General features: G+C 46.0%; 2 long non-coding RNA genes across 2 annotated transcripts in view; both read left to right on the top strand.

Annotated features, from left to right (window-relative positions):
- LOC125391809 (uncharacterized) overlaps positions 1–6,578 on the top strand; it is a 37,773-nt gene extending 31,195 nt beyond the window's left edge. The window contains exons 5-6 of the long non-coding RNA XR_015737911.1: positions 1,945–2,124; positions 6,093–6,578. This is a non-coding gene — a long non-coding RNA (uncharacterized LOC125391809). The remainder of the gene's footprint in view (positions 1–1,944; positions 2,125–6,092) is intronic.
- A 4,785-nt stretch (positions 6,579–11,363) lies between these two features.
- Positions 11,364–13,428, top strand: LOC148122106 (uncharacterized). The gene is made up of 2 exons (XR_015737806.1): positions 11,364–12,001; positions 12,317–13,428. It is a non-coding gene; the product is annotated as an uncharacterized LOC148122106 (long non-coding RNA).
- The last annotated feature ends 6,015 nt before the right edge of the window (positions 13,429–19,443 follow it).

Raw genomic sequence — 19,443 nt, 5'->3', positions numbered from 1 at the left:
TATTACTTACTATTTCTCTTCCATTTCTCTTCCAGCTGTAGCGGGAAGGAGAAAGAGCTATGATCCATTGCTGCAGAACAAAGAAGAGATGACCAAGGAGGACCAAAGGGTCAGGAGCTAGAATGAAGGGCTTTAGCTTCCAAGAGCACAAATTGATTCTCAAAGCAAACAGTGTTGGCTGAAGGGACCAATTATGCAAGCGGCAGGGCAGTCAGGGCAGTCGGCAGCACCTGAAGAGACCTCTATGTGAGGGGAGTGAGCCCGTCTGGGGAATGGCCAAAACTACCACAGCTGTGGGTCAGTTAGGAAAGGTACCCGAAAAGAGCTAAATTTAGCCAGGTGCCTGAGGGCATGAACTTCAAAGGGAAAGGGCAAATGAGGAACCTCTCACTGTGCCAAGGAGCTAGACAGAAAACACAGTACCCATGGCTGGCGATTGCCAGCCGCTAAAGGTGGCTGTCGGCTCACAGCGGCTCCAGCTGTAACTGCTACCTGGTCATAGAACAGCACCCGGGGTGCGTGTGCACATGTGTCTGTACACTGAGGTGCTTGATTCCTCCTGGAGATTTCCATCAGGAACCATATCAAGCTCTCATGCTTGCTGAGAAACTGAGAAATGTGATGTTTTCTCCAAGAACTGGGTGAAGGGCTGAGAGTTACAAAAGCCTATCAGAGTGTACCCAAGGGTCTGAACAAGCAATTCCCAGTGTGCAATAGCTTGGTAGTGCGATGGCAGATTACCACCCACCAACGGACCACAGAGGAAAGCTCGCTGTTTATCTGGACAGTGTGTCTAAGGGGCGAAGAGTTGGGAAAAGCCATAATGAAGGTGACTCTCAGGATTAAGATGGGCAACAGAAAGCAAGAGCTGAGAGTTCTTGCTATTGGTACCCTTTTAGAAATAGTCACTCAGCCCTTGGAGGTTAGCATCATTTCCAAAACACAGATGAGGAAATGGATAAGCATGGTGTTTATGTAACTTTTGAAATATCACACAGATGATATGGGATCAAGTGTGGCTGCCAACTCCAAAGCCTGGATACTTCTGGGTCCTGGGTTCTCTCCATTCTCCCTGGGCGTGAAATCCCATTCAGGATGAATCTACAGAGAGCCTAGTGTAACCAGGATACAGGGGAGAGAAGGGGGTTTCTTGCTGGTAAGACCTCCTGGATTTTGGACCAATCAAAAGCTAACAATCCATTAACACCCTCCTCGGAGCCAGCTTGGTACTTTGCTACTGGAAATTTTTATTTCTTCTAAATGACTAGCCGCTGTTGACTACACTTGGTAGGTAAAAGGGGATGCCACCGCCTGCTCTCTTTGCTTTTAGCATTTCTGCTAAATTTACCTTTCTGCTCAGTGCCCAGTCCCCTTGACCTTTGCCCTCAGCGCCGGGAAAGTGCATATTTGTCCAGCCTTTATGCCACATGGCTCGGAGCAACACATGCTCTACTCTGGACTAAGTCCACTTAGCAGAGGGGTAGGTGGCTTTCTACTGACCCTTCCCTGAAGCACTTGTATTTCCCGGGCTCTCCTGGGACCTCTGTTAACGGGGAACAGTGATAGGATGGGGCAAAGGAGACAGAAAACTGTTTTCACTGTAAATCGGGAAGTGGCCCTAGATAACCACTGGAGCCTTGCTCCACCCTTAACTAACTCCTCCCCCTTCCTCAGTCACTCTGAGCACTTGCTTCCTATAACATATTCAACACTCTCAGCAAACAGTGAGAACTCATTTCCAGGTCCAGACATTCAAGAAGCGCTCAGAGATGGTGCTGTTCCCGGAAGTCACGGAATTTCCTTTGCTCTTCCCATCTCAACGTTTATGTTTCCTTACAGCTGTGTCCTGGGCATTTTCTTGTCCCGGGGATCTCATTCTCGCTGGGAAATCTCATTCTCCAGTGTGACAGTGATCGTCAATCATTCTGAGATCTCTCTTTGCAGATCCAACATCTGCGACTTCACCAGACACCTCCCCTGGAAGTCTGGAGACACAGTGGGGATTTTACGATTTGTTCAACTTGGAGGGGGTCAATCTGTAACTCAAAGGCTGACATCTCAGGCCCTGGAAAGCCTCTGGATTGTTCCTTCTACAGCCCCCCCTCACCTTTGCTGTCTTGTGAGGTGAGATGACTTGGAGTGGTGGGAGTGTCACAAGACTTGAGACTACCATCCAGGCTGCCTCCTCTAACATCCATTTGTCTACAGGAAGATTATAGGGCGAACTGAGGGAAGCAAGGTGCAGTCTCAGTTAGAATTCTAGCTCTAGTCTGGGGCAAGACCCTCTGCTCTCTGAACCTCTGGAGGCGGTTGCACTGGATGGCGACTAAGATCCTCTGAGTTTACCCTCTAGTGGAAGCATTTCAGCACTTCTGGGTAGGAGAACTTTCTAGACTACTTAGCTGATAGTTTTTGCTGAGATGATGCTGTCATCTTCAGCATTTTAGCAGATTTCATTCTGTTTCTCTACAGCTTTGTCTCTATACTGTACTCCTCTTTCACCTTTACATAGAATTTTTATGCATTTAAAATGTGTTCTTTGACAATTATACATACATACATACATACATACATACATATATTCCATTCTGATCTCTTGCCCCTCCCATCCCTACCAGCTCACACTCCCTACCAGTCTCTTTCCCGGATTCATGATTGTAGGGTTTATTTCGTGATCCAGTTTAGTTTAACCAGGATCATTTTGTGACCATTGGATTGGAGCTATCTAAGGGAGCCTGATGAGGTCACCAGGGGGTGCACAGTTGGGGGCAAGGGGCAATGACTCCATTCTGCCCATATTTCTCTAGGGTATATAGTTCAGTGCTGAGGGTGGAGTGCCCTCTGAACACCCCATTCTCTAAGCCTGTTGGTGGCCTATTCTTTTTTTATTTTATTGATATTTATTGAGCTCTACATTTTTCTCTGTTCCCTTCCCCACCTCTCCCCTCCCCTCTTAAAGTCTCTCATTGTTGTCTAAGTTCTCTGGGACTGTGGTTTGTAGGCTGGCTTTCTTTGCTTTATGTTTAAAAACCACCTATGAGTGAGTACATGTGATAATTGTCTTTCTGTGTCTGGGTTACCTCACTCAAAATAACGTTTTCTAGTTCCATCCATTTTCCTGCAAAATTCAAGTTGTCATTATTTTTTTTTCTGCTGTGTAGTACTCCATCGTGTAAACATACCACATTTTTCTAATCCATTCTTCGATTGAGGGACATTTAGGTTGTTTCCAAATTCTGGCTATGAGAAACAAAGATGCTATGAACATGGTTGAGCATATGTCCTTGTGGCACGATTGAGCATCCTTTGGATATATACCCAAAAGTGGTATTGAGGAAAGGTCTTGAGGAAGGTTGTTTCCTAATTTTCTGAGAAATTGCCACCCTGACATCCAAAGGGGTTGTACCAGCTTGCATTTGGTGGGCCCATTCTTATGCAGAATAATATGCACACACTACTGTTGCTTTCTAGTTTGATCTTCTATTTGATTTCAGAGGAGGTTTCAGATGTCAATCACCGCCTCTTTGTGCTCACGCATTTCCCATCTCTCGAGGAGATAATGAAAATCTTCCTTGTAGTTCACTTGGAGACCAGTGAAGGATTTTATGCCAACTTAAGCAATGAACTACAATCTGATAATTAATGAGTGTTTACTTTTGTCTTTAATTTATTGGAATCTATAGCTAAATCCCCTCTTCCATGTTCGTTATCCTTGCTATATGCATTTTCAACTGGTGAAATCAGATGTCTGTGAATTATTTTTGTTTTATTTATTGATTGTGCTCTTATACAGGCTATGGTGTGTGTGTGTGTGTGTGTGTAGGTCAGAGGACAGTGCTCAGGTGTTCTCGCCTGAGAGTTCGCTCCTGCCACCTTGTGGGATTCAGGGATGGGCTCAAGCACCTTCAGCCGCTGAGCCACCTGACCTCCTTAAAATGTTTTCTTTTGACACTCCCATTGACTTGAAAAACAATCACCTGGATTGATTCCATAGTTATCATTTTTGTAACCAGAGTCTTATCCCAGAATAGTTTGAAACTTGCAGTCCCCTGTCTCTGCCTTTTGGACTCTAGCAGATTCTCCATTAATTTAAAACTCAAACCAAACCAAACCCAAACCAAATGTGCTTTCCCACTATTCTGCACCTTTCTACCCTTTAGGAGATGTATTCAGCCTTGTATCTTACGTCTTCCAGTGAACTTATTGTATGTTTTCAATCCTCATTGATTGTTTTGCTCTGATTGACATCTTTTCGCTTTGCCTTGCCATTAGGTAGCCCAGGCTGGCCTTGAACGCATGATCCTTTTGCCCTGGCCTTTATAGCTTCCACTAACAGTGCGTATGCCTGCTACCTCTTCTTAACCACCTCCTCTGCTTCGTCTGTCCTCCCACACATCCTCTTTTCCAAAAGTCACCCTCAGCGGGACCACCAGTGACCTACCGTTGAATACAAATTTGTCCCGACCATCCTCTGAACTGTAGCGAGTCAGTCTACACTATTGGTGCTGTTGGGCACTACCTTCTGAGAATTGCCATTCCCACTTTCCTTGATCTTAGTGGCCCGAGTACCTCCTGCCTTCTCTCCAGCCTTTCTGGTTGCTCCCCAGGCTGTTGTTCCTGCTCAGCCTTTCCCTGATGCCTTTCTGTTAATGCCCTGCCAGGCTCTCTCCCCTCTTCCTCCACACTCTCACCCTGGGTGACCTTCTCCCCTCTCATGACTCTATCCCACATGAGCGCTGATGATGTCCAGGTCCCGTCTCCGCGCCGGCTCCAGACTCATCTCATCAGCTGCCTTCTGGCAGTGTCTGTCTCCATTGATGCCTCCAAGCGCAGGCTTCCAAAGCTGAGCTCATCCCGCCATTCTAGCTCGCAGGCCTCCTCTTTCTGAAAGGCATCAGCACCCACCTAGTGGCCTAAATGTGAACTCTGTATCTCTAGTCTGGTGTTGGATTTCACCATAAACACAAACAAGCAAACAGAGGCTTGGAATACCAAGAAAACAAAACCATGGTGCCAAGAAAATATTTAGAAAATGCAGTGCCTTAAAAAAAAAAAAAAGAAAAGAAAAAGAAAAAAGATAAAAGAAAAAATGGGGGGGGGTCAGAGTGGCCATACATGAAAAAAAAAAAACCAAACAGAAACATGCTGAACTTTCTTATATCTGTATTATGATTTAATATTGTTTGTATTTTGGATGGTATTTTCAGGAGAGTGAATGGCTATAACCTTCTCAGTGACAGATCCATTGATGTGCTAACAGCCCCGGCACTCTCTGTCACCTTTTCTCCATGCTCAGTTGGTTCCCTAAGCCCTGTTGATTTTGCACCATTGATAACAATTGAACCATTTCTCATGCTATCTCTGCGCTTTTCGGTCTGCAGCCTAAATTGCTCGAGTAAGGTCTTAGCCAGCTCTCCCTTGCCATTCATCTTCCACAAAGCTGTGGTGTATTCCTGGGTGTCACACTCCTTCCTGAACTCTCTCCAGCGCCACTTGGTAACATCAAGAAAGTTCAGCCTCCAAACCTATGTGTCCAGCCTCTCCTAAGTTGGTCGCCCCCCCAACTCCTTAGCACTGCTTCACATAGAGCCTCGTCCTTCAAGATCTCCTTTGCTTACTCTGTCCTGTGTGAGCCTCATCCTGCACTCCTATCTCCATGGCGAGATAGGGAGATAGTTCACGAGACATAAAAGGGACAGAAGACACTAAACCTGTGAGGTCCAGAAAGGAAGGGACCCTCCTGCCTCTGCAACCTGGTTGCCTGAGTCTCACTTCTCATCCTCAAAACGGATGTGAGAATGCAATCCACACTGCAGAGGATTAAGAGGACAGAAAGTTAACCTGACCGTGGTGTTTAGAGACAGGGCCTTTAGGAGGGGTCTAGGACTGGATAAAAGTCGTCAGAGTAGAGCCGCCATGACGAAATCCTAGCGACTTTAAAACAGTGGTTCTCAGTCTTCCTAGTGCTGTGACTCTAACACAGTTCCTCACGGTGTGGTGACCCCCACCATAAAATTATTCTCACTGCTACTTCATAACTGCAGTTTTACTACTGTTATGAATCTTAATGCAAATATCTATGTTTTCTGAAGGTCTTGGGCGACCCCTGTGAAAGGGTTGGTAGACCCCCAAATGGGTCCCTACCCACAGGTTGAGAACCACTGCTTTAAAAGAAAAAAGAAGAGACCAGATAAGATACGTGTCTGTACTACATGCGTGCCACCTCCTGCTGTCCTGCCACATCGGGTCTCCACAGAAAGAAGACCCCCTCAGATACAAACCCTGGACCTTGGACCTCCAGAAGCGCTAGGCGAATCTGCTTCCTGCTTACACACAGGTAGATGTAGAAACTTAGAAACAGGTTTCCTTTTCCCCAGGGCTGTCTTCAGACATCGCTTTTGTCCCTAACATGCAGGTAGGTTCCTTACTGGGGCTCCGTGCAGAAGAGGGGCCATTGTCCTCTTCTCAAAGCTGGCCGCAGTGAGGGCATCTTCCGGACACCAGCCCCGCTCAGCTGACACAACCCGTGTCCTCTGTAAACAGTGCCAGGAGAACGCCATGGCCTCTTCAGTCTGGGGCCCTTCACCAGGGGGCTCCCAGTGCGGGGGTGGAGGGCGGGAGAGCTGGAGCGAGCCAAGCTGTTTGTTTTCTCCTTTGTGTTAACAATGCAACATCTGTTCCCCAGCCTGGCAGCTGGACCAAAGTGAAATGATGTGAGCATTCATGGCTCTTTGGTTAGCAGGCTGGGTGCTGTGGGGGGGGGGGGGAGGAAGGAGGAGGCAGAAGGGGTAGTGCGAGGAGCCCCACACCCTCCGTGGACAAGAACAATCACAAAAAGAAAATCTGCAGCCCCCATACACACACACCCCCATCAAGAGAAAAGCTAGGTGACTTGGTGTCCTGGTAGATTCACAAATTGTAACTATTACCCTGCAGGTTTAAAAGAATCACTCAATTAAAAGGATAGTGTTTGCATAGTAAATATCTATTTTGGCTCATGCACTTTGATAAAAATTGTCTTTATTTACTTAAGAGTAAAGCTGACAGAGGTGGAATGAGACTGGAGAAGGATCATGTGAATGAGGAACACAGCAGGGGCGGGGGAGGACCGAGCACCCAGGCTGGTGGCTTGCCTCTTCTCGCTCCATCCCTTATGCCTTCCTCAACTTTGGTACCTAAAGGTGGCTGGCTCCATGGCTCTGTCCCTCTCATCTGCATTCACTCACAATATTCTCTTCAGCCCAGCGGGTACGAGGTCCTTTCCCAGTTCACACCGTACACTATATCCAGGTCCGGAACTCCTGCCTCCTGTATCCAGCTTCTTGCTTACCATTTCCAGCTTGCCGTCAAGGGTCTATGAAGCTAAGCATCCCTAAATGAGCTCTTGATGCCCTGGATGCTGTCCACCTGCACTTCCGTCCACCTCATCCCGTCGTGTAGTGGTTTGAATAAGAAATACCCCCCAGGGGCTCAGGTATTTGCATGCTTGTTCTCCCATGGATAGTGCAGTTTGGGGAGGTTATAGAATCTTAGGACGGTCAGTCTTGCTGGAAGCAGCACAGCTCTGCAAATGGACTTTGAGGGTTTTTAGTCACCCCTGCTTCTAGTCCACTCGTTGCTTCCTGTGTGTGATTGAGATGTGATCTCCAGCTTCCTGCTCTGGGCTCCTGCTTCTGTGCCTCCCGTCTCTTTATGGGCCCTATCCCTCTGGAACTGTAAGCTCTTGGTTTTATTTTTGTGTTTTTAAATATTCAATTCTTTTTATTTTATGTATATGAGTGTTTTGCCTGTGTCTGTGTACCACATGCATGCAGTGTCTTTGGAGGGCATTGGAGACCGTGGAACTGGAGTTAGCGTTGTTAGCTACCATATGGGTGCTGTGAAATGGAGCTGGGGTCCCATGCAAAGGCAGTAAGTGCTTTCAGTGAGCCATTTCTCTGGTCCCAAGTGTGTCCTTCTATGAGTCCCTTTTGATTATGATATTTTATCTCAGCAACAGAGAACAACTATCTTATGGTATGGTTGTATGAAAGAAAATGGTCCCCCAAGGGGAGTGGCCAATCAGGAAGTGTGGCCTTGTTGGAGGAAGTGTGTCACTGTGGGGGAGGGCTTTGTGGTCTCTTCTCAAGCTTCACTCAACGTGATAGTCAGTCAACTTCCTGTTACCTGTAAGATGTAGCACTCTCAGCTCCGGCACCACGGCTGCCTGCACGCTGCCATGCTCCCTTTCATGATCATAATGTACTGAATCTCTGAAACTGTAAGTAAGCCATCCTCAATGAAATGTTTTCTTTATAACAGTTGCTGTGGCCATGGTGTCTCTTCACAGCAATAGTAAACCCAGCTAAGGCACATTGCTTAATGGCAGCTTCGTTATTCTTCACTTCCCTACTCTCCCAGCACAGTTTGACTTTAATGAATCTCAGTCCCAAATGTTCCTTCTCACCTCAGTGATTTTTTTGGAGCAACCATTAGTTCTTAACTACATATTACAACAGCCTCTTGACCGCTGTGTCTACTTCTGCAACTTCCAACTTCTCTTTCTGGTTTTTTTGTTTTGTTTTGTTTTGTTTTGTTTTGTTTTGTTTTAAACAGGTTTCTCTGTATAGCTTTGGAGCCTGTCCTGGAACTTACTTTGTAGACCAGGCTGACCTCAAGATCCTCCTGCTCTGCCTACTGAGTGCTGGGATAAAAGGCCTGAGCCACCACCACCCAGGCTTCTTTCTGTTCTTTTAATTAAAGAATATTGTTGTCAATTCATGTCTGAATGAGTGTAAGTCCGTGTGTGTGTTTGTGTGTGTGTGTGCGCGCGTGCAGGTGTACCTGCTGAGACCAGAAGAGGATGCTGGATTCCTTTGGAGTTGGAGTCACAGGTATTTGGTGCTTGTGATGTGGATGCTTTTACGCAGACCCAGGTCCATATGACTGCTGAGCCATCTCTCCAGCCCTTGCATTGTCTCTTCTTGTTAATCTAACCTCAGCCTGTGAAATTGTAATTTTATCTGTTTCTGTTTAAAACTTCCAGCAACTCCCCATCCTATTCAGAGTGTAGAAGCCTTTCAACCATCTAAGAACTTCTTTTATGCCTGGCTTCCTGCTCACTGTCTCTGATAGTCTCACTGATAAAGGTCCACCCACCTCTTTCCGCTCTGAGACCATGCCAGGCCCAGTCTCAGCCCAAACCGTTTTCTGGGCCACTTTTCTCCAGTGTCTGTGAGCTCTCCCGTCTCCCCCTTTCATCTTTATCCTGCTGTTTCCCATGTTTTCTTTTTTCCCTCGTCCCCCCCCCCCCCACACAGTATTTTCCACACCTACATCTTCTTCTGACTTACTTTGTTAATTGTCTCCTCCAGTGGTGAGGGAGCTGTAGGAGGCAGGTGGGAGAGTTGTCTGGAGGCAGGGGTAGTGAGGGGAGCTTTCTGGAAGCGGGAGTGGGAGGGTGGGGAGTGGTAAGGGGAGTTTTATAGGAGCAGGTGTTTTGTTTTTTTTATAATCAGTTTTGTGCATTGATATATATATCTAGTCCCTGGAACAGTGCTTGACACATAGAAGGCGTTCTGTTAATTATTTGGTATATGCTGAATTGATGAATAAACCAGTGGATAGGTACAGGAACTCCGCTATTGTTTATAGCAAAGAGGCTAGGCTGCTAAGGGATTATTGTGGCCACTCAGTACCCATAGGAAAGTGGTTATTCTGGCCGTGACTCTTCTCTGCCCCTGATAAAATAAGAAGGCAAAGCAGATGTCTCAAACCTGGCCATGCATGTGTCTTCTGGAGAAGGGTTTGGTTCTACCTAGTGAAAGATATGAACAAAAGCTCTACTCCCTCTCATTCCCTCCTGTGCTCCTTAACAGGTCAGCTGCTGTTGAAGCCTCTCAGGCAAAGGCGGTGGTGAGGACTGGCTGTCCGGCAGCCGGTCACCCAGACACAGCACAGCAGAAAGCTTAGGCTGCAGGGTGCCAGGGTAGAGCCTGAGCTCTCACATGGCGGGGCGACCACTACTCGCTCTCCAACTCCCTTTGTTGGAGACGTCGTTGGTCCTTGAGGGTGGCATCCTTCCATGAGGCCCTGTTTCTTGAGCCTCCTTTTTCACCCTTTAAGGATCGGAATGGAGTGAAGGAAGATGTCGCAGAGCTGAGCTAATCCCGGCTCCCGGGAGCTCCCACTCTCACGCTCACTAAGAACTTCGCGTGCGTTCTTGCGTGTTCTTTTCAGCTCTTAGGAGTAGTTGTTAGTTGCCTGTTGCAGGTCTTATTGTGTTATTTCCATGTGTGTGTATAACAAACATGGATCGTGTCCACTCCTCCCTAACCTGTTTTATTACCCCATCCTCTTCTTTATGGACAAGTAATAGTCTATTTCTCTCCCTCCTATTTACCCATCTGTCTGTTGATGGGCACCTAGGCTGAGCTCATTACTTGTCTATGTACATATCAGGTTCATGCCTGCTGGGTACCCAGGAGTGGTATAGCTGGGTCAAATGACAGTTCTATTCTTAATTGTGAAAGCTATGTACTTATAATCAAAGTAGTGTCCCTAATTTATATCTACTGCTTATAAGGGCTCCACATTTTCCTCTCCATCCTGGCCAAATTCACTGTTTGGTTCTTGCTGTTTGTTTCTGGATGTGCCATTCTGATGGGATGAGATAGCCTCAGCAAAGCTTTGCATTTTCCTGATGACAAGAATGATGAGCAGTTTTTAACATATTTATTAGCCATCAGTACCTTTCTCTCTCTCTCTCTCTCTCTCTCTCTCTCTCTCTCTCTCTCTCTCTCTCTCTCTTCCAAGACAGGGTTTCTCTGTGTAGCTTTGGAGCCTGTCCTGGAACTAGCTCTTGTAGACCAGGCTGGCCTCAAACTCAAAAAGAGATTCGCCTGTCTCTGCCTCCTGAGTGCTGGGATTAAAGGTGTTCATCACCACTTCCCAGCTGTCTGTACTTTTCCAGAAAAGTGCTCGTTCAGTTCATTGGTCCATGTATGCAGTGCTTTACTTGTTCTTTGAGTGTTTAGTTTTTTGGGTTCCTGGTATTTTCGGGGAAATTCGACCCATTCTGTAGCTGTGTCTTCACTCTGTTGATCATTTCATTTGTTGCCCAGAAACTTTCTTTTGCAGTGGATCCCATGCGCCAGCTCGTGCTGCTGCCCCCTGAGATTCAGCAAGCCCAGGCTTCACAGATCTCAAGCTGTTTCCTTACGTGGTCTTTGTTTTCCCTCCCTAGTAGTTGTAGAATTTCAGGCTCTCCACTAAAGTCTTTGATCTGTTTTGAAATAATGTTGGCATGGATTGACAGATTACATCTTGTTCAGCACCATAGATGTGGCTTCTTGGGCTGGGGTCAGTGCCTTTATTAGCGAGGCTGCCTTTTCTCCAGTGTAAGGTCTGTGGCCCCTTTGTTGAGAATCAAGTAGCTTAGGAGCTGATAACCATTTCATTCATAAGCACAAATGATAGACCTATTGAGTTAGCTGCTGGGATAAGGTCAGAATGACATGGCTGAAGGTGGTGGTAATAAACGAAGCCTTCTTAACCATCATGGCTCAACCTAAGGCCAAATGAAAGGAGAGTTAAAGAGATAGTAACGATTCCAAGTGAGAACATTTTGATGTTTCTGGTGCATCCGAAGGTTTTAGTATCAGAGGCCTGAACATAGCCCAGACTGTTTCCATGTTCGTTAAGAAAATACTTCTGGCATTTTGTGAAAGTATGATTTTATTCCCAAGGGATAGCTGTCAAGTGTTTGAAGAGAACTCTTCTGTCTTGAGTGCCTTCAGCTTTTCCAGCTAAATGTTGTCTCCTCATAGTGCCTTATGTGTCACAGTGTGGCTCAGTTCTGAGTGTCTCACTTTTTATCATCCAGCATGCCTGTCAGCTTGCAGCAGTGGCCCTCGGAAGTGAACCAACTCCTTCTGAGATGGAACTTCCATGGCTTCCGTTCCTAGCTGCACGCGTGTGGCAACCAGATCACGCCACTTCCGCCATCTGCACTCTGTGAAAGGTCGGCAGTCATTTCATCCTCCTGCAGAGAAACTGACTTGAAAATGATTTTTTTTTTTAACTTTGGCCGGGTGGTGGTGGCACACGCCTTTAATTCCAGCACTTGGGGGGCAGAGCGAGGCAGATCTTTGTGAGTTCGAGGCCAGCCTGATCTACAGAGTGAGTTCCAGGATAGCTAGGGCTGTCACGCAGAGAAGCTCTGTCTTGAAAATCAAAAACAAAAAAGTATTTTGACTTTGAAACAGTAACATATTTATTTAAAGAACTTACAGTAACTATGCAAAGAAGTCACCCGTGTCCTTTCCTCCGTCCCCAGCTCACAATGTCCAAACCAGGAAGCCCAGCTTGGTGCAGCATGCCTGTAGCTCCCTGTCATCACATCTATTTCTGACTTGCAAGAACCACTGTGCCTGCACTGCACTCCAGCCCTGTGCCTGCACTGCGCTCCAGCCCTGTGACTGCACTGCGCTCCAGCCCTGTGACTGCACTGCGCTCCAGCCCTGTGACTGCACCTGCTTCTTTAGCTGCTATGCTGCTTCCCCATCAGCTGCAACAACTGTGTTACCAGGGTTGAATTTTTGAGAGAGTCTCATATCACTCGTATCACCTGAGTTTTCCTTTTTTAATATTTCATATATATATATGTATGTATATAAACTTTTTTCATTTTTTGAGACAGGGTTTCTTTGTGTAGCTTTGGAGCCTGTCCTGGTATCCACTTTGTAGACCAGGCTGGCCTTGAACTCACAGACCCCCATCTGTCTCTGCCTCTAGACTGCTGGGATTAAAGGCGTGTGCCACCATCGCCCGGCTTGTGTAGTTAGTTTATTTTTATTTTATGTGCATCGATGTTTCACCTGCACGTGTGTCTGTGTGAAGGTGTCAGAAGACCTGGAACTGGAGTTACAGACAGGTGTGAGCTGCCATGTGGGTACTGGGAACTGAACACGGGTCTTCTGGGTGTCTGGCTCTTAACTGCAGCACCATCTTTCCAGCCCCATTCTTAATGTTTCTTAATACCCCTCCCAACAGGAAAACTAAACCAAAAAAACCGGGGAATGTGTTCTTGGTGCTCAACAAGAGCTGAGTACTGACTTTCGGATCTGTTACTAGCATGTATTAATTATACAAAGTAATAGCTTTCATTATGACATTTCCGTATGTGTGTATAATGTGCTCTGACCATCACCCTCTCCTCTATCCCCTGCTCTCTCTTTTCCACATCTAAAACGCTTTTCTTTGAGACAGGGTTTCATTGTGTATCCCCGGCTGTCCTGGAACTCACACTATAAACCAGGCTGACCTCGAACTCAGCTCTTCCTGAATCTGCCTTACCACAGTGCTGGGATTAAAGTCATGAGCTACCACTACCAAACCCCTGTTTTACTTTTCTGTCCACATATAAAATAAAAATATGAGTGTAGTTTATTTCACTTGACATACTGAGCATTTTTCCTGCAAACAATAAGGTTTTGTTCCTCTTTATAGCTGAATGAAATCCCATGTGGTATATACACACATTCTTCTTACAAATTCATTTATTGATGGGCACCTGGGATGGCTACAGAATGCGGCTATTGTGACTAGCCATGTATCAACATGGAAGTGCCAGTATCCCTGTGGCATTGGGTCCTCTGGAACTAGAGTTATGGATGAGTGTGAGCCGCCATGGGATTGCTGGGAATCAAACCAAGTGCTCTCAACTACTGAGCTGTCTTTTATAAAGACTACTGAGCAGTGTTTTATAAAATGACTCTCATTGGGATTCTGCTTTCTCATGATTAGGCTTCTGTTTGGGTGAAGATGACAGAGTACGACTCTTCATCACGTCAGATCCAAGACCCTAACTTGTCCTATAGCTGCTGGCGGTGGATTTAAGCTTTCTCATCTGCCTGAGGGAGTCTTTGCCAGGTTCTCCTGGGATCTAATCAGTCTGGCTGCTTTCCCCATCCCTTCCATCCTGTCGTCTTTGAAAGAGTCACTAGGTGTGGACTCCATCTTCCTGAGAGGGCATTGGGATTTATTCTGTGTTTTGGTTTGATGGAAGCATCTTCGCTTCATTGCCCTGATGCTCCCAGAGCTGCCCAGGGCAACATTTTCACCTCACCCCTTGTTTTTTTTTTTTTTTTTTTTTTTTTTTTTTTTTTTTTGGCATACTCCCATTGCTAAGGTTGTCCTCCTCCTCCTTTCTTAGTTTTGAATACTTCCTTACTTTCTGGCACTCAAGATGTTTTGTACTTTTCTCGTTTATCTCCTGCTGGAGTCATTGTCAGCCATTTCTCCAAAGAGTTCATCCCACTTTTTAATACTGCTTATCAATACCGGTATTATATAATTTGCTTTTTTTCTTTCTTTCTTCCCTCCCCCAACTACCCTGCAAGTTCCCTGGGGACAAGAAGTTTACTGTTTTCCTGGTTATAAAATCAATTTGGTCAGGTCAGTTCTGACCATGGACCTGAGGTTTGTGTTGTTCTTTTGTTTTTTTGTTTTATTTTTCCGAGACAGGCTCTTGTTAGTAGCCCAGGCCTGGACTCTTTCTATAGACCAGACTAGCTTCAAACTCACAAAGAACAATCCGCCTCTACCTCCCCAGCGTTGGAACTAAAAGTGTGTGTCTCCATGCCCTGCTCAATAGGTATTTGTCTCTGAACTTTAATCTGCCCTTCAGGAGGAGGGGGAAATTGCCATTTACTTGTTTGGCTATTTATTTACGCATTTATTCATTGATAGGGTATTATATGTCCAAAGATGGCTATGAACTCACTGTGAAGCTGAGGATAATCTTAAACTTCAGATCTTCTTACCACCGCCTCCTGAGTGTTAGGGTCACAGATGCATGCCACCATGCCTGGTTTATGTGGTGCTGTGGACTGAAGCCGGGGCTTTGTGCATGCCACGTAAGTACTCTATAAACCAGGCGACATCCCAGCCTTTGTTGGGCTCTTGGGAGTTTTGCCTATAATAGCTCTTTTCCCCTAAACCTCCCTTCATCTCCTGATGACTTTACTTGATCAAAAGTGAGCCTAAAAGTCAAGGGTGGTGGCACATGCCTTTAACCCTGCTACTCTGGAGCCAGGGCAGGTAGATGTCTGAGATCAAGGCCATACATACATGCTATGGTCTACATAGTGAGTTGGAGGCCCGCCAAAGCTATTTAGTGAGACTCAGTCTCAAGCAAACAAGCAAACAACATCCCCACCAAAGCTTAGAGTGTCAGTTCCTTTATTGCTTCCTGAACTCTGTGTTCTGCAAGCAAGAGAAGAATTTAGAGAAGTGTTTTTAGAAGAAAAATGAGACCCATAGCAGATTTTCAGACTCTGGAAAGGACTTCTCTTCACACCCACACCTCCTCTGCTGTGTTAGCCATGGTTCGCCTTCCAGCTGTGTTTGCTGCTGCTGGCTTCACCACTGGGCTTCCTTCCTGAGTTCACAGGTAGTCAAGACCCCTTTGTGTCCAGCACATCTGCAAAGTACAACACAGTTCCTCGGCATGTGTGTGACAGTCACAGACAGCGTTTACTACCCCTTTGGTTAGTACCCTTTTGGCCTAGGGTTGTGTTTACACTCTTATGTAAAAATTTACTGCCTACTTTATTTTTTAATCTTTAGTATTGCTATGGAATTTAGTTGCACTTGCCGCCTCCTTAGCGGTTTTCTATGGTATTTCTTAGTTGTTGTTTGGAGACAGAGCATCACACTGTAGCCCAGGTTGGCCACAAATCCATGGCACTCAACCTGCCATGTTTGCAGAATTCTAGGATTACAGACCTGCACTGCCATGCCTCGCTTGCCACTCTTAACAGCCTACATCATTCGCACTGTTACCTGGGGGTTCACCTCACTCTCCAGATACCACCAGAATATTTTTTTTTGTTTGTACAAATCAGCATCTTTTCTGTCACTTGCTTCCTGGGTTTGTCTGGATTCACCCTGTCTTTGTCCAGAATTTCTCCACTTCTTGGTAATTTCAGGGTAGAACATTTAACTCCCTGTGAGGCCGTCTGCTTTTGTTCTTGGTGTTATTTTCTTAGTCATTGTTTTCCTTTCCACTTTCTGATAGATTTTGAAAGTTCCAAGTAAAAACAGTAGGGGAGGAAGAAAATGAGCCAAAAGTATGTGAAATGCTAGGGTAGAGAGGTTGCTGTTGTCCAGGGGAGACCTCACTGAAAGGACGCCTCCGAGTACCACACTGGAGGAAGGCAGGGACCAAGAGAAAAGAGAAAAGAGCCCAGAGAAAAGCATGGCTGACAGAGAAACCAGTGCGGAGGTCCTGAGGCAGGTGTAAACTGGTCCTGACCTACAGCTAACGAGCCACCGGTGTTCCTGGATCCCAGTGAGGTAGGAGATGGCAAGTAAATGATTCAGTGAGGTAACTGAATGGGGAGCAGGTCACACAGATCATGCATAGTATTGATCCCTTTGTGTGCATGCTGCAAAAAAAGATGTACCACAGTTAGACACCCAGTGTGGTCTAGGAGGCTTAGAGCTGCAGAGGCTGAGAAGGCAGAATGACTAAAATGTAATAGATTGAATCAAGTTCTTCCTCCTAAATGAAGACTTGAGTCACTAAGCAGAAGGGAAGAGTAGTTATGTCCAGCAGACACCAGGCTCCAGCTGGTCCCGAGCACACTGTGAGGCTTTCTCGGTTAGTTTGCTGACAACTCTATATTTCACAGTTGGAGAAGGAGAAGCATGTGTTGGTAGGGAGAGGCATGGAGTCTGGTCTCTGACTGAAAGTGCGGCACCATCTCTGTGCAGAGAGAGGATTTCAGAACTGGGAAAAAGTACAAATAGAACCCTCACAGGCTTTCCAGAGTATCCCGTTCTGAGTCACGTGACATTGAGTCTTCATGGACTGTCTTCTGTGTTTTCTATAAGGATGCTGCTGAGGGCAAACAAGTTAAGTCAGTCAGCGTCTTTGGTGAGGACCCTTCAGAGAAGCTTCCTCTGGGCGAGTACCAGCTGTTGCTCAGTTATCAGGCACCTAGTTATCGAAGCTTCAAGTGTCTTCCCGACATAGTTCCAAGAGGTACAGCCAGGCTTTTGTGCTCATGGACCTTATATATGTGATGGATCATGTATAGGAATAAAAATGTTTCATGTAGTCATTATGTACTATGAGAAAAAGAGTCAGCAAAGTGAATACTGAGGAGAGCAAGCAGAAAGGATTTCTTTGAAGGTGGAACTTCTTACTGAAGCCTGAAGGTGGAGAACAAGTTTGACATGCAAATATCAGAGGGAAGAACATTTCAGAAGGATAAAGAAACATAGCAAAGAGCCTACAGAGTACCTGGGTGACTCTGAGTGACCTTGGCTTGATTAATGAATGGAAAGGAGGCTAGAAGCTCTTTGAAGAGTCAGGGAGGTGCCATCAACCCCAGCACAGACAATTGGACTTCCAAAACATTCCTAGTCGGACCCCGGACTCTTCATTCTTTTGACAGGTTTGTAGTTTCCTGTGCATGTATCATTCACTGGTTTTCCTTGAGCAAACTCTGAGAGTTGATGCAAGCTCTTCAGTAAAGGTGGAATTATGCAGTTGAAGAATTTCAAACCTCTAAGGGGAAAAATTTTCCTTCCTTCCTTCCTTCCTTCCTTCCTTCCTTCCTTCCATTCTCTCTCTCTCTTTTCTTCCTTTCCTCTCTTCTTCTCCTCCTCCTTCTCCTCCTCTGCCTCCTCCTCTTAATTGTATGTATGAATCTTTTACCTGAATGCATGTATGTGCACCATCTGAATGTTTGGTACCTTTGGAGGTCAGAAGAAGGCATCAGATCCCCTGGAACTGGATTTATAGATAGTTGTGAACTTTCATGTGGGTTCTGGGATGAACCCAGAACTCTGCAAGAGCAACAAGAGCTCTTAACCACTGAGCCATCTCTCAAGCCCCGAGCAACTTTCCTTTTATTTTACATGCTCTGGCTCAGCAAGTGAAAGGCTCAATGTCCAGGTCTGAGGACCCGAGTTTGGTCCCCAGAACCCATGGGGAGGAAGAGCCGATTCCTGGAAGTTGCTTTCTGATCTTCACCTAGCTCTGGGGTAGGTCCTTTCCCTTCCCCTTCCCTAATACCATAACATAAATATACACAATAATAAAACAATTTTTTTTAATTAACTGAGCAGTAGTAGTGCACACCTTTCATGCCAGCTCCTGTAGCCACCAGGGCTACACAGAGAAGCTCTCTCTCAAAAAAAAAAAAAAAGAAAGAAAAGAAAAAAAGAGGAAGAAGAAGAAAGAAAGAGAATAATATTTTAAATTAAAAAATAATTTTACACATTGTGAACTAATTCAAAGAACTACTTAAATGAACAGAGATCACACTCCTCCATTGCTAAGATCTCAACAGCACAGCCATTGGTTCATATTTAAAAACTTATTCCAACATCTGATGACTTTGGAGGGGCTTCATATAGAAATATTTGAACTTAAGCTGTCATATGGTCACCAGTTCAACAGTGACACTGTCTGCTTGTAGCTCACCATGAGCTCTCTTTGCGAATGCTACATGAGCTGACTTAGTAATATTTCAATTCGTTGTCTCTCTACCTAGCACTTTCTCTTCTCGTATTCCCTCAGAAAAACAGAGAGAACAACCCCCCAAAATTAAACCCCAAGGCAACTCAAAAACAGAACCAGAAAAAAAACTGGAGGGCATATTCCTGTTCACACCCCTTCCATCTGGCCTCTGCCACAACTGGCAGTGTAAGCGCTGACCTAGCATGAGAAAGGCTCTCCTTGGGACGTGTGGCCTGGGCAGCAGCAGTAGCAGGAAGCACAGGAAATCCCACGAGATGTCCTGTGGGTGAACACTTGCCAGCCTGTTCTGCAGACTCACGGGGTCGACACGTCTAAGTGTCTGCAGAGGCTGCTGGAGCAGATCCCTGGCTTTCAACTGTCGGAGACTCCTTCACAACTGGCGCAGTAGCTGCCGGGCAGAACTGTCAAGAGTCCAGCCACAGCTCGTGGCTATTGTGTGCGGGTTGGGGGCAGGCTGAGACAGTTCTTGTTTTATAGCTTGAAGCCCAGGCAACCCGGTAGCTAATGTTGGCAGTGAAGGGAAACCGAATGTACTTTCTCTGCTACTGCTTCCCCAGCCAGATCAGTCAGACAGTGCCACTGAGCTCTTGAGAAGTCGCTGAGAGAGGAAGGGCAGGCTTTGTGGTGCAAAGGATCTGCTGATCACGAGAGGGAAGGGGGAGTAGTTAGGTGAAAGGCCAGAGCTGACTTGTTTGGAAGGCTCAGGGATGGGGCTTTGTGACCGTTGTCTTGCATTTGGGGGTAATTTAGCTAACTGTAAGCTAACTGGTCACAAGTGACTATAAGTTTCTGGACAAAGATACTGACACCATGACATCCAGTTACCAGACAGCCACACGCTTTATCTTTTATTGAGAAAGAAAGAAAGAGAGAAGGGGTGAGGGAGAAGAAGGAGGAGGAGGAGGAGG

This window comes from Myodes glareolus, chromosome 5, assembly GCF_982192425.1.
Source record: "Myodes glareolus chromosome 5, mMyoGla1.1, whole genome shotgun sequence".
Classification (NCBI taxonomy): Eukaryota; Metazoa; Chordata; class Mammalia; order Rodentia; family Cricetidae; genus Myodes; species Myodes glareolus.
Note: the sequence above shows the minus strand (reverse complement) of the source record. Positions and strands in the feature narration are given on the sequence as shown.